This window comes from Tenrec ecaudatus, chromosome 1 (assembly GCF_050624435.1).
Source record: "Tenrec ecaudatus isolate mTenEca1 chromosome 1, mTenEca1.hap1, whole genome shotgun sequence".
NCBI classification, from domain to species: domain Eukaryota; kingdom Metazoa; phylum Chordata; class Mammalia; order Afrosoricida; family Tenrecidae; genus Tenrec; species Tenrec ecaudatus.
The window spans coordinates 221,526,219-221,541,566 of NC_134530.1; the positions used below are offsets into that span (position 1 = coordinate 221,526,219).

General features: G+C 53.2%; 1 protein-coding gene across 3 annotated transcripts in view; it reads left to right on the top strand.

Annotated features, from left to right (window-relative positions):
* The first annotated feature begins 557 nt into the window (after window positions 1-557).
* ATP2B4 (ATPase plasma membrane Ca2+ transporting 4) overlaps window positions 558-15,348 on the top strand; it is a 111,904-nt gene continuing 97,113 nt past the window's right edge. For 2 of the 3 annotated variants that reach the window (XM_075529133.1, XM_075529131.1), the window contains exon 1: window positions 558-937. The gene's annotated coding sequence lies outside the window, so the exon portion shown is untranslated. The remainder of the gene's footprint in view (window positions 938-15,348) is intronic. The other variant, XM_075529118.1, reaches the window with a different exon arrangement.

Here is a 15,348-nt window from a genome sequence, read left to right on the forward strand (position 1 = left end):
GCAGCGCCAGGACCTAGCTTGTGAAACTGGAGGGGGCGAGGGAGGGTAGAGTTAGGGGCACACAAGAACAAACTAATACAGGAGTGCCCTTTGCATGCTCACCCCTTTCCTGCTTCTCCTGTTCATGGGGCAGCAGGGTCGGGGGTACAAGTCTCTGCAGTCACCTGGGTTTCTGGGTCCTAGCCTGTCAGAATCTGAGAGGCTAACAGGAGAGGCAGGAAGCCAACTGCCTGCAGAAGCTTCCTTTTTTCCCCTCCACCCAGCAACCGCCACCCACACCGCCACCCACGTGCTACTGCCCACCTCCACTGCCCTCCCCCCCCCCCACCACCACACCCACCTGGGCTGACTTTCCTTTCAACAAGTGAGAGCCTGGGCGAGGAGGAAACCCGGTGCAGGGAGGATTCCTCCCCTTCAGATCCTCATTCCCCCTTAAGACCAACCAGGAAGCAGCCGGAGCTTGCAACCGGGCCACCTTAACTGTAGAGTAATGTCCCGGCCGGGTGCCAAGTCCCACCTCCGTTGCAGCTCCCGCTCCTCCCCTTTCTCCACCCGCACAGCTCGGCGAGAGCTGGGGAGTCTGGCCGGAGTTGGCAAGAGCTGTTGCCATGACAAGCATTTTCTTTAGAAAGCTCCGCCGTTGAGGCCATCCAAAGCTTGGGGTTGGAGGGGCACCAACTTCCAGGAGGCGAGCAAGATCACGGACACTCGCCCTGCTCGTCTGCGCCCATTTTCGTCCAGGAACCTGAGCGGTCTTCCCATTGGGAGGACGGGCGGAGGAGACCCAGCCCATTCCCCAGCCCCGGCAAAAAAGGCGGGGGCGCCCAGCGAGCATCTCTAGTGTGGTGGCCGGTCACTCCCACCTCTCTCTGCTTGCTCTGTGGCAACCCGGAGGGAGAGTCCCACTTGGAGAAGCCTGGATCTTTGCTAGAAAGAGGTAGGCTTGCTGAGAATGAATCGACTTGAATCGCAAACTTTTGTTTGTCTTTGCAGTCGCTTCTAAAACTCCCTTAATTTCTTCTTCCAAGCATGTTTTTATGTGAGTGGGTTCGCAGATTTGGGGGTGGTGGTGAATTTTTTTTTCCAGATGTGCGCACACAGATTTGTCAGATTATTTCTTTCCTGGGACTCAGTTCTGAAAAATGGAGCTCGAATATCAAACAAGTGGATCTCTTTTGCCTTTCCTAGTTCTTGTCCTTCCTGGGCCTGGGGTTAGCGAAATGGTGGGGACGGGTCTTTTCACACCCAAATTGAGCTCTTTAGAAAAGCATTTCTTTCCTCCAGTCGTTACTGCTCTCTCCCCCACCCACCTCCCATCCCCCTTTGGCCTGGGAATCAGACACCGAATGGAAAACTGTTACAAAAATATTTTCCACGTCTGTTCCCTTTCTCGAACGCCCCAAAGAGAGACGGAAAAAACAAAAAGGAGCAAGTAAGAAATCGTCTGCAGGAAGGAGGGGCTGCTGTCGGGGCTGGCAAGGGGGTATCCTAGGGAATGGGCTGGGGATAGGAGCTTGGCGAAGCTAGGGAGTGGGGAGGGGGGCGTCGCACAAATTAAATTTCTTTGGCTTTGCAGAGAAACCTCAGCAGTTTCTCTCTGCCGCTTGCAAAACATCCTCAGACTTTCAGGGCTATAATTAGCGCTGGAAAAAGCTGGGAGTTCCTTACTACCTTGAGTATGTGCCAGCTTCCAGAACCAACTGAGTGCCTCCCAAGGGCACCACCTCACACATCTTGGGTCCCAAATGCGAGGGAGAAGGTGTGGTGCTGAAAAGTTTGGGATGTCAGGCCCGGTGGTCGTGGTGGGGGCTGGTGAGAGTTTGGTGTTTGGGGGTTGACCAGAGGCATCTTTGGGGGTGGCCTCTAAAGCATGTTGGGCCACTGTGTATCTAGAGCTAGACATTAAAGCTGGGATTGGCCCTCCAGCGATCCTTGTTCTCTCTCACACACGCACACACACACGCACTCACATACTTGGCTCATTCCTGGCGGAGGAGGCTGCCTGGCATCCTCCCTGCGTCTAGTCCAGCCTGGCCCGCGCCATCGCGCCGGGGCACCGCCGCTCTTCTCCAGCGGGGTGTGGAGGGCGCGGGAGGAGCCGCGGCCCGGGCGTCCTGGGAGGGGAGCGGGCACTCTGCGCTTCCCTCCTGGGCATTTCTGCCGCACTTACAAGCGCTTGCCGACGCGCTGCTGGCGCCTGCTGGCCTGCTAGAAGGAACGTCAGAAGAAGAAATACGCGGGCACTCAACCGATGCGGGTGCTGGGGGGCGGGGAGGGAGCGTGGGGACAGAGGGAACATAAGATCTCATTCAACAGCGCCATCTCCTCCTCTGGGTGGGGTGTCTGTCTGGCTGGGAACCTTAAGATTCTCCTCTTTCTCCTTGAGCCTCTCCCCAGAGCTGCCTCCTCTCCAGTGTCCTGCTTTGGGGACACTCCAGGATGGGCTGGATCTTGGAAGTCAGGAGGGGGCTGGTTGGCTGGATGGGGAGAGCCCTGTCTAGAGCCTGGGGACCCTCCTGGGCTGCAGGTGGTGGCTTCCGGAAGCCGGAGCCAGGAGGGGTGGTGGGATGGTGGCAGCTTGGTGGAAGGGCAGTGTGGAAAGTGGGTCCTGGCCCTGAAGCAGGCAGATCCGGGGGGTGGGGGGAGCGGGGGTAGATGAGAAGGGGAAACACCTGCCCCCTGGCTCAACCAAAGAAACTGGGGGTGGAGTAGGGGTGGAAGCAAAAGCCTTGGAGGAGCGTGTCAGTGGCGGGACGGGAAGCAACAGGAACCAGTTTGCATTTTGAGGTGTTGTACGATTGATCTGACTGCACCCCAGGCTGGACGGCTTCTCCCTGCTTGTGTTCCGATCCCGAAGGTCAAGAGGCCCATCCCCAGTGGGAAGGGGGCCCAAGGAATCCGATGCTCCGGGGCCTCTTGCCTTCTTGCTACCACCATCTTGCTGAGGTACAACCTCGAAATCGCGCCGCGCCCGGCCCTGCCTTCCTATTCTTCTGTCTCGAGGGGGGGGGGCACGTGAATCCCACCCTTGGGCCTTATCATTGTGTGTACTTGGCCTTGGGGTGCATTCTGGGAGGCTGGGGAGGGCTTCCCCTGCGCTGACCGTGGAGCAGCAGGTCCTGATGTAGCACCTGGGCCTGGCGGCGTCTTGGGTGGGGTGGAGTCTGCTCGCTGCAGATAGCTGGGGGAGGAGGGTGCGGGGGGGGGGGCGAGGGGGCGGGGCGCAGGGATTGAGACTGCAGCCCACCCTCGACCCCCGCCCCTCCGGGCTGCCTCGCCGCCCCGCCCTGTCGTCAGGCTCTCCCGCCCCTCGGCTCCACCCTCCCGGGCTCCACCCTCCCCAGCGCGGCCTTTCCTGCGAAGATTAGTTGGTGGGGAAGACGCCCGCCCCAGCTGCAGGAGCAGAGGTTTCCTGCCTTGCGGACCCAGCTGAGCCTCTGCCACTTCCCCTTCCATTTACCACCACCTGTCCCTGAATTCAAGGTCAAATTCGAAGGCGCACAGCTGGCCTCAGTGCTTCTGGGAGGACCAGTGCCTAACACTGTGCGGTGCTGGAGGCACAATAGGCGCTGTCTGTTGGAGAGCTGCAGCGGGGTCCGAAGACCTCTGCCCCACTCATTCCTCAGTTGCCCTCTGGTCCCTCCGCACAAAGGGAAACCTGTCCCTGACAGGGATGGTACAAAGCCCGATGTGTTAGGATGCCTGGGGTCTTTGATGTCACCAGAAAGCCAAAATAGAAGAGTCCAAAGGAAAAGTAGAGCTGTGAGAATGTGTGTGGATGTGTGCAATGAGGAGAGTGGGGATCCGTGAGCCATGAAACTGGGAAGCACCCCCCACTGGGGGCCCTAGAGGAGCAGGGGTGCTGGTAGTGGGGAGGGGTGCTGACAATTCAGCAGGGTGTGGACCCAGCTGCCATATGTCAGCAATTCAAGCAGTCTGCAGGAAACTGCCTCTTATTCAAGAATACAGCATCTCTGCCACACCCCGCCTCCAATTTCTCTTACTCCTCAGCCCCTGGCCTTGCACAGAGGAGTGCAGGGCTGCTCTCTGGAAGGTTGGCGGTTTCCATCGCTCTGAGGTTCCTCAGAGATGTGCTTTCGAAAGTTCTCAGTCATCGGAAACCCCCACGGTGGTTGCTCTGAAACCTATAAACGAGGTCACCACAAGTCAGCGGACACCACCGCGCCCGGCTTGGCCTGGGACCCAGCATGCAAACACATGGAGAGCCCTGCCCATCCAAGGCCTCCCCAAACCCCAAACCCACTGCTGATGAGCAGGTTCTAACTCGTGGTGATTCTATGAGAAGAGGTAGAACTGTGCCACAGAGTTTTCCAGGCTCCACGTTTTCTTGGACTCGGGCTGTCTCATGGTTCCCCTGAGGAGCAGCTAGGGGGGTTCAAACTGCCCACCTTGGGCTTAGTAGCCTAATGCTTAATCCACTGGAGAACATTCCATATCCACCAAGCTATGGAGGGAGGGAAGAAAGATGCGTATTCTTAGTCCTAAAGACCCTAAGAAGAATGTTTGACCTGGGTTAGATTCAAAACTCCCAACTCCCTGGCATCAAGTCGATGCTGACTCACAGTGACCCTGTAGGACACAGTAAAACTAACCTGTGACTCCTTGAAGCCTGTAACTCCTTTGTAAGTAGAAAACCTCCTTTTTCTATTGAGGAGCAGCTCATGGTTTCAAACTGCTGACCTTCTGGTTAGCAGGCCAACATGTAACCACTACATCACCGGGGCTCCCAAATATTTGATCGGAATGCTCTTTTAGGCCTAATTCTCCTCCACTGGGGAGAGTCTTGTTACCTGGTGAAACCAGCCTCCTTCCCCCCGCCCCGCCCCATCCCGACTCCAGTATGCCCTTCAGACTGGGCTTTCTACCTTGGCCAGTTCCCTCCTCCTCAGACAGGCACTGACTCCTGTCACTGATGCTGAGGCCATGATGGTGCGGGACAAAGAGAGCAGGCTGAGAAAGGCAGGGCCTCTGGACCCCCAGGAAGCGGGATGTTCCTCTGTTCCCTGTGTATTTTCTATTGTTTTTTTTTTTTGGATGGGCCATAGGAACAGAGCAGGCCCTGAGGCTGGAGTCCAAACCGGCGGTGATGGAATGTTTTGTACTTGGCTCTCTCTCCAGCCCCTCAAGCTCATCATCTTTCCTCTTTCCCTTGTATGAGCCATTCTTGTTCCACTGACATTCTTGTTCCTCTGCACGTGCTGAGATAGAAATGATGGGCACTTTCTACTTCTGAGGAGCCCTGCTGGCGTAGTGGTTTCTCGTTGAGCTGTGATCCTCAAGGTGAGCAGTTCGAAACCACCAGCCACTCCTCCAAAGAAAGATGAGGCTTTCTACTCCTGTACACAGTTACAGTCTCGGAAACCCCAGGGACAGTTCTATCCCATCCTGTAGGGTCCTTATGCATTGGCATCGACTTGCCGGGCAGTGTTTGATTTTGGTTTGGAACTGATACTTCTGACTTCACCCAAAAGGCAGGGCCCTGTGTTCTCAGTCCACAAGAACTTGAGCTGAGGAGAAAAACCAGGAAGGGTCTAGTTAGAACCGGAGCCCAGTACTCCTGGCTAGGAGAGGGGCTGCTGGGAGGCAGTGTCTGGGTGTGTTTGGGGCAGAGAGGGGACTGTGAAGGAGAGATGGGTGAATTACTAAGGGAGAGAAAGAGGGACAAGAACATAGGTGTCAAGAGGCAGGGGGCCTCTCTTTTCTACTTCTATGCACACAAGCTTCTCCCTGGTTTTTAGTCCTTCATTTTTCTCTGCTCTGGGTTCTTGAATTCAACATACAATTCCTGGGACAGTTTAGAAAAGAGAAGCTGGAAAAGGGTCAAGTGAGACCCCAATTTAAGGTGACCAGATTTTAACATTGGTAAAGCGGAACACCATTGATAAAACTCATATCCTGGCGAAATAGCCACATGGCGGCCAAAAACCGTATATCCTAGCTTGTCATGCATTCTTTCCAAAAATCTGGACTTTTAAAAAACACCGCAGGATGCGGGAAAAATTGTTAAAAATCGGGATGTCTGGTCACCTCTTCTTGACAGTTCACCAAAGGTGGGATAAGTGGGTTTAGGGGGTTGGGAACTTCAGGACCCTCACCTAGACCTGGGAAACACGTGACCTAGGATACCTGATAGTGAGGCTCACCAACTAGAGTGGTAAAATCAACTCCAGGAATGCAAAACAGTACACCCTCGGTGGATGAGAAGTTGGCAATATCTAACCTTAGAAATTCTGCTTCTAGAAGTTGATCCAGAAGATGCACAGTCACTAGCACGAAAAGACATCCACACGAGTTGATTCTGGAAGGCTATTTGTAGTAGGAAATCCCTGGAAACTGCCCAAATGCGTACCCTTAAGAGACGAGTTGAGTGAACACATAAACTCACTCCCATCGAGTCGATTCTGACCCATAATGACCCTATAGGGCAGTATAGAATCGCCTATGTGGGTTTACAAGATAGAAACCCTTTATAGGAGTAGAAAGTCTGTCTTTCTCTCACAGAGAGACTGGTGGTTTCGAACTGCTGGACCTTGTGGTTGCAGCCCAATGCATAACCACTATGCCACCAACCAGGACTCTGGGTTGAGCAAACAGTAGTCCTTATATATAACAGAGTATTTATGCAGTTGAAAAAGAGAAGTAGGAGCCCTGTGAACTGACAGGAAGTAATCTCTGGATACGATACTGAATGAACCAAGCAAGAGGCAAAAGAGTGCGTACAGGGTGCCACTTGGGGGGTAAGATAGAAGAGGGGAAAAATATATGTGTTTTGCAAACCCACACACCCCGAAAAGAAACACCAGAACTTGATTTAAATGGGAGTAGCAGCCAAGTGGACGAGGTGGGGACAAGAGGGAGACTTTTCTGACAACATCTTTTCAGAGGACTTTGATTTCTGAATAGGTAAAGACTTTTTTTTCACGTGGTTCAAAATTTAAATTAGCTCCAGGAGCCATTTGTGTGCTTTGGCTTCCCTAGACTTTAGGTCATAACATGGCTACCTCCCAAAGGCTTTCACAAAATTGTCCTCTGTTGCCTCTTAAAAATAATAACAATCATAATAATTAGATCAAAAAGAAAAATTTAAGTTAGATCCAAAAGAAAAAAGACAGCCCGAACCGAACACTGACTACAAACCAATGAACCTAACAGAACATTTGGTTATGAACCACACAGCGAAAATAGTCATTTTTTAAACTCAGTGCCCTGACTGAAACCTAGATCCTAGGAATAAGACCTAAGCCAAACCCACTACCATGGAGTCCATTCCAATTTCCAGGGACCCTATGGGACAGAGCAGGGCTTCTCGGGGGCTTCTGAGGCCGTAAACCTTAACGGGAGCAGACAGCCTCCTCTTCCTCCCATGGATCAGCTGGTGTGCTAGAACCACAGCCCAGACGGAACCCGCTGGGCCACCGAGGTTCCTTAAGAATGAAAAGAAAGGCAGAATACTGTTGAACTTCACCTTGGACATTTGTCAAAGGTCATGGAAATGACGTTCTGTGTGTGAGAGGATCAGTAACGATCCTGCTCTCTCTCTGGGAAGCAGGGCTCTCAATGGGGAAGAGAGCTCAGAGGACCCGGTGAGGGCTGGAATGCAGGGGGACGGCGGCTTCTTCTATATCTCCGGTCTTTCCGCCTTTGATAAGGTGCAGCCTTAACCACTTGTCTGTTTTCCCTATTGCTCCCTTTCGTGGAAGATTTTGAGTTTATGCTTCTCTGACAGCTTTCAGCCTTACCTAGGCTGATTCTCCCGGCTTCATTCTATAAGGATGGCATGGGGGAAGATGAGGGAGAAGCTTGCGCTTCTTGATCTCCGAGGTCTGTCCACCAGAAGGGTCTAGAAGCCATGCTATCAGTGCCTCATGGAACACACCTCCTGCGCTGATTGGTATTGCCCATGACCACTTCCCAGTGAAGACACCAGAGTTCCTTGGAGAAATGGCTGATTCCAAGACCAGGACAAGGAAAGTACAAGTGAGCGATGTCGTAGCAGAAACCAAGAACATGTTGATGTCAAGGGACAGCTTCACGGCACTCCCAAGGGGCAGGTTTGGGACATATTAAGCAGCAAAAAGAGTAACAGTGGTAATGAATTTTAACACATCAAATGAAGAAGAGGTCATTCTGATACTTCCAAGGGAGCAGGGAGGAAAACTCTCTTTTTCAGGAGAAAGGCCAGCTCAGAAAATGTGGAAGTAATGGCAGAACCTTGTGGTCACCATTTTGTAGCCCCTGGTAATGCCTGGCGCAGGCGTCAGGCTCCCTAAGGACAGGGAAGCCACTGGATGAGAGGTCTCCCCTCACCGAGGACTCACTCTGCAAAAAAGGAACCAGCACACCTTTACAGGGAGCAGATTGAGCGCCCCTCATCTTCACCAAGACATCAAACAGTAAAACCCCAGTGGCAGCGGGGGAGCCACCCAGCAGGAAGGCCTTCCCGTGTTCTGCAGTGCGTGCTGCTGTTACCGCCCGCCCCATAGTCTCACCGGCCCCATAGTCTCACCGGAAATGGTTAGCCTGCGTAGCATGAGCTGTCAAAAGACAAATCTGGAATAAGGGGCATTCTACATGACAATTGACTGAGAGCCTTCAAACCAACCAACAAAGGCAATGTCACAATAAACAGATATATTGCCTGGGGAATGAGCAGAAACCAGCCTGACAGACAGAAAGAAATGAAAGGGACTTCACAGCCAAATGCAGTACAGAACTCTCCCTGGGATCACAGATTACGAAAGAAAGGGAAAAAAAGACTGTAAAAACATCTTGGAACAATTAGTACATTTTTAAAAAATGTTAATGGACTAGCAATAGATGTATAATTATTGTTCAAATTTTTTAGGTGTGATCACGGCTCTAGAGAAGATGCTCCTGTTCTCAGGAGATGCCTGCAAGTGCCTCTATGTTAATTTCAAGTGGTTCACCAAAGGATGTGTGTGTGTGTGTGTGTGTGTGTGTGTGTGTGTGTGTTGTACATCAAGAGAGAAGAGGCCTGGGAAATGTTAGCAAAATGAAGGTGTCTATAGTTGTTGTATTATTTTTCCAGCATTTCAAGTTTGCCTCTTTCAAAATCATCAGCTGGGGAGGAAAGCCCTAGGAGAGGAGGAAGAAGTGGCTCCTGACTGACTCCCTGCCATGGAGTCGATGAGACTCACTGTGACCCTATAGGACAGGGTAGAACTGCCCCCGTGAGTTTCCAAGATGGTAACTCTTTATGGGAATAGGAAGCCTCATCTTTCTTCCTTAGAGCAGCTGGTTTGAATTGCTGACCTTGAGGTTAGCACCCTGAAGTAGACCTACTACACCACCAAGGCACTTCTCTGGGAAGCCTGAATGAGTAGGATCCAGGAAGTTGGAAGAAGGTAGACAGGAGGGTGATCTAGAGTCTGACCTTCTGTGGCACCTTGACCAAGGCAGGTGCTATCTCTAGGCCTTCATCTCACTGACTGTAACATAAGGAAGCCAGCCCTGTCTGGTTCAAGATCTCCCCCCACACCCCCCCTATGAAAAGCAAAGGGGTCAAACACTTCATTGCCAAAACCAAACTCATTATTAAAGAATCTAGCACAGTGTAGCGCCCTCTGCCAAAGCTCCACCCAGAGAGCAAAGAGGGCAACCTTGTGGGTTGATATCCTGGAGGTCTGGAGGTAGATGTCATTGTAAGATTCTCCCCCTTCACTTACCTGGAACTTCAATTCAGAAGGGTTTACTCAGCGCCTTCCAAGGCCATGCTTTTCCTGTATCAAAGCAAGAAATATAGGCGAGAGGTACCGAGCTGCAGGCCTTCGGGGGGTTTACTGTCTCCCAGGGAACGTGATCCCCATATAATGCAGTGGCCTAATGTGCCGCTACTCTTGACCTACGTCAAGGTAATTTCACGTGGTTCAGCCTCGTGCTACTCACTAGACCGTGGAAGTCAGGAACGACCGTTAGGGACGCGGGCCTGAGATGGAGGTTTTCCGCATGAACTGGTGGGAGGTCAGGAGAAATGCAGGGGCAGCTGCTGAGTCGGTCTGCACTCCCTTCCAATTCAGGCTTTTGACACAATGCTGTGGTCCTGGTTGGTTGCCACCTGGTCAAGTCCTGCTGCTGGTGGCCTCGTGTGCAACAGAAGGACATGTCGCCGGGTCCGTGCCATCATCAGATTTGAGCCCATTGTTTTGGCTTTTATGTGGCTTGCCTTGGGATCACTGGCCCCAGCGCAGCTTGTGCATACCCTCTGGACAAGCCATCCATGGGTGGGAGGAGAGGCTTGCCCATCTCTAATGCACTCTTTCCGGGTCCTGACGGCTCTGCTTCGTATCTTGGGAGCTGGGGGTGGAGGAGGCTTTCAGAAAGGAGGAAGTCCCAATCTTATTCTTCCCTCATCTAGGGTCAGATCAGAGTGGAGCACATGGGGGATGCTTCATCAAGCCGCATGGAGGAAGGGACGAGCGATGGGGAGGAAAGGCTGAGCCAGTCTACCCAGACAAGGACTCTCTGAGCCTCAGAGACATCAGCCACCTGGCAGGTGGAGGAGGTTGTCTGCTTCCCCCCACCACCACCCCCCCGCTGGACCACCTCCTGCCTTTGTCTGCGCCAGCAGCCAGCATTGCCAGTATGGGCGGGCTGTCATTTGGTCTCAGCAGCGGCCTGCTGCCTGTTCTCTCCTGGCACTCATGGGCCATTAGGATGATTTTGATGTTTCCCCCTGCCGTCTGCATGGCAGCCTTTGTGGGGAGCACTCAGAGGACAGCTGTTAGGATGCTGGGACGCCACAGTTTGGCAGCCAAACTCAGGAGCGTTCTGACCTTGACACAGGGAGGTCACTCGCCAGGTGCTGGCTGGAGAGCAGTTTTGTTCTGTGGAGGCAGGTTTTCGAGGTGGACAGAGTTAGAGGACTGCTTCCAGGTCGCACCAGCCACAAGCAAGGAAAGCGAAGACATTTGCCTGAGGACACAGGGCTCGTTTGGGGCAGGCTCAAGCCTCGGCTCTCCAGTTCTCTGCACTCTACACCTGTGACCTGAAGGTCGGCTTCAACTCTATCACTGCATGGCCATGCCATTCAGGTCAACACCAAACCTGCCCAGGGCCCAGGCCCTCTCTCCACACAGCAGGGAGAGCCATGCCGGCCCCTCCAAGGACAAGGGCCTGCTGAAACCCTGTCTCAGGAGTACTTGGGAGAAAGATGCTCACACCTTATGGGTGCTGCGGCCTGATTGTCATGGTTGCTGCCATTGTGAACAAGGAAGCTGCTCAGTACTGGAGAAAGGAGGCTGGTGGCACCGTGAGCTAAGCATGACGTTGGTTACCACAAGGTCAGCAGCCCCACTCCCCCACCCCACCCACCCCCATGCGTAGCAGTAAAGACCTCTCAACTCCCAGCCGTCAGGCTGATTCTGACCCATCATGAGCCTACAGAATAGGGTGGAACTGCCCCTGTGGGTAACTCTTTCTGGGAATTGACAGTCTTTCTCCCACAGAGTGGCTGGTGGTTTGGGACCGCTGACCGTATGGTTAGCAGCCCCACGTGTCATCTCAACACTGGCGCCCCAAGGTTCCCTCAGGAACCGTGGGGAGCAGCACCCCTCTGTCGGCCCGAGATGGACGTGACGGCAATGTGTTGGTTTTCTTGTTATTAGGTGCCAAGGAGTTGGTTACAACTCGCAGCCACTGTGTGCCCCACAGAACCAGACACTGCCCGGTCCTGCGCCATCCTCACAATGGCTCCGATGGGAGCCCTTTGTTGCAGCCACTGGGTCAAAACATCTTGCTGAGGGTCTCCCTCTCTCGGCCCCCTACTTTACCAACCATGAAGTCCTTCTCCAGGGACTGGTCTCCTGACAACTTGTCCGAACCACGTGAGACAAAGTCTTGCCATCCTTGCTTCTAAGGAATGTTCTTGTACGTCTTCCAAGATGGGTCCGCTTGATCTCTTGACAGTCAATGGTACTAGAGATCCCCAAGGTAGAGGCACTGTGGTCAGCAGCCCCGCCCCACCCCATCACTGTGGCGCTCCTAATGGAGCCGGGCTTCTTCTCGGCCCTCTGCAGATGTAGGCGTGGAGCTGGGAGAAACAGATTCTGAGAGAGAAAACAGAAGTGTTGAAGGGGATAAGCAGAGAGCCTTCCTCCTGCCTGGGTTTCCCGGTCCTGACCTTTCCTTGGTGCGCGAGCCCAGAAGTCAGAGGAAGTGTGAGAGGGAACCCCGCTATCTCCACTTCTTCCGTGGTAGGTGACTAAGCCAACCTGAGCTCTGATTTGGGAACGAGACGTCAGCAGGGCAAGGCTACTCCATGTCCTGTGACAGCAAGGGCCATTTTTATCGTTGGAGCAGATTTGTCATGCCCTTCTTTGTTCATTTATTTATTCAGCAAAGAGGAAGTGAGTTCAGGCCTGATGCCAGGCACCCGGTGAGGGCTGAGGCTCCGGTGGTTCAACTGGTAGCAGAACTCTGGCCTCCCGCGTGGGCTCAGCGCCCTCCTGCACAGCCTCGCTCGTCTGTCAGGGGATGGTGAGCTTCCATGGAGCTGTCCAGACGGAGGCACACTAGGAAGAAAGGCCTGGCTACCTCTTTCTGCAAATCAACCCATTAAGACCCTCTGGATCACACTGACTCGATCCCATTGTGCACAGAGGGACAAGGAGCTGGGCAATGTCCTAGTCACGAAGTGCCACAGGGGAGGGGCTTTTACAGAAAGGTGTATTCGTTCGCAGTTCAGGAAGCTAGATGTCTGAATTCAGGGTTCCAGCTCAGGGGAGGGCTCTCTCTCTGTTGTCCTTGTTTCGGGTGTGTTTCTCTTTGAGAGCTGGTCTCCATGTGTGCTGGCATTTTCTTTCCCCATCTCTTTACCTTACTCCTTTGATATTTTGTAAGAGATTGACTGGACACACTTTACCCTAATCCCGGCCTCATTAGCATGACACAGACGGTCCATTCCCAAATGGGATTGATATCACAGGCATAAACCAAACACCAAACTCACCGCCACTGGCCCATTCTGAGTCAGCGTGACCCCATCGGACAGAACAGGACTCTCTACAGACATAGAGGTTAGGATTTACAACACTCCAATCCCTAACGGAGTGAATACAGTCTGGGGAAGAAGCCATGTCCAGGTGCAGGGACTGGCTCCAAGCAGCTGGCCTTCAGTTTAGTTAAGTCCAATGACTACACTGAGTCTAATTGTGATGGAGCTAAAAAAAAAAAAATTCCATTTTTATCCGCTGGAGATCACGTGGGACCTGGGACTTCAGGAAGGTCAGGCTAGATTCCATATACATCTGCGCTCCAGGTGCCCTCTCCATGGTCATGGTCCCAGAACCATCCGTGTGTTATCATTGAACCTGCAGCCCAGCAAGGTGAGCAGAGGCCTTGTCTGGCTGGGACACACTTCCTCCTAGGCCCCAGGGCATGATGCCCCGGTATGAAAGCACTTTCAGCCGCCAATCCCAGGGTTTGCCTTCTAACCTCAGAATGGAGTTGGAGCCCGAGGGGCAGAAGTCCTGTGGCTGGGAAACCCGAGAGGAATCCCAGTGATGCCCATTCTGACTTCAGCCCCTCCAGGCTACTTCCCAGAGGCAGCTCAAGGAGTGGGTTTCAGCTCGACCTTCATCTTTGCCGACCCTAGGTGGCCCCCTCGATAATTTAGCCCGTCTTTCCTTACCTATCCTGCAGAGGGTTCTGGCAGATGAATGAGATACTGCAGGTAAAGCTTTCACAAGTGGTAGATGCTGGCTAGACAAAGGCGCACCATTGCTTTCTGCCCCTGCTAATTGGCCACATTGTTTAATCCCTATCAGTACTACCTCGTCTTTGACCTCACTCCCCCACATTCTTCTCTCTTCTCTTCTCGCTGTTCGCTCCAGACCCTGCTCTCACTGACTCCTCCATCTTTGCTTAGACCAAGACTTCATGTAACTCTGATCGCATCTTCAATAACAACAGTATGAACTAAGGTTCAGTCAGTATGTGCTAGACATTAGAACTGGGTTGCCTCACTGAGAATTCCCAGGAAGCAACAAGAACCATTCCAGTGTTACTTGTGTTGATCGATAGGTAAGTAGGTAGGTAGGTAGGTAGGTAGGTAGGTAGGTAGGTAGGTAGGTGGTAGGTAGGTAGGCAGGTAGGTAGACAGGTAGGTAGGTGGGTGGGTGGTAGGTAGGTAGGTAGGTAAGTAGGCAGGTAGGCAGGTAGGTGGTAGGTAGGCAGGGAGGCAGGCAGGCAGGTAGGTAGGTAGGCAGGTAGGTAGGTAGGTGGGTGGGTGGGTAAGTAGGTAGGCGGGTAGGTGGGTGGGTAGGTAGGTGGGTGGGTAGGTAGTTAGGTAGGTGGTAGGTAGGTAGGCAGGTAGGTAGACAGGTAGGTAGGTAAGTGGTAGGTAGTAGGTAGGTAGGTAGGTAGGCAGGCAGGCAGGCAGGTAGGTAGGTAGGTAGGTAGGTAGGTGGGTGGGTGGGTGGGTAGGTAGGTAGGTGGGTAGGTGGGTAGGTAGGTAGGTAGGTGGGTGGGTGGGTAGGTAGGTAGGTAGGTGGGTGGGTGGGTAGGTAGGTGGGTAGGTAGGTAGGTAGGTAGTGGGTAGGTGGGTGGGTAGGTAGGTGGGTGGGTGGGTAGGTAGGTAGGTAGGTAGGTAGGTAGGTAGGTAGGCAGGCAGGCAGGTAGGTAGGTAGGTAGGTAGGTAGGTGGGTGGGTGGGTAGGTAGGTGGGTGGGTAGGTAGGTAGGTGGGTAGGTAGGTGGGCGGGTAGGTAGGTAGGTAGCTGCCTTTGTATGGACTCCACCTCCTGATGACCTGACATACAATAGAATGAGATATCTCCATATCTCGCATTGACCTCGCCATCACCAGTGAGGTTGCATCCGTACTTAAAGCTATAGTGACAACCCAGCAGAGGGCTCCTCCCCCACGCTGGTCCTCTCCTTCATCGAGCACGCTGTTCTCTCGCATTTCAGCCCTCCCCTGAGGTCGCCAAAGCAAGCAAGTCCAACAGTGTTTGTTCTGTTGTGATTCTCACTGCGGAATCTTTGGCAGGAGACGACCAACCCTTTCTTCCTCGTCTTCCTTAGTCTGGTAGCTGCTCTGAAACTGCTCTGCCGGGGCGTGGCCCAGCTGGCACTTGAAATTCCAGCAGCACGGTCAGATGCACACAAACTGATAGACAATGGTGAGACCAGTGGATAAAAATGTTCCTGAATCGTGAGTCTGGAATCTCACCTTCTTCGAGGTCTAGCCCAGGCATGGTTTCCCCACTGACTGGTTGACAAGGACGCCGAGAGACTCGACAGCATTGATGCAATGTCGACTGAATGCCAGCTGCTGTCACATTATGTCACAACACCCACTTTCTAAGACA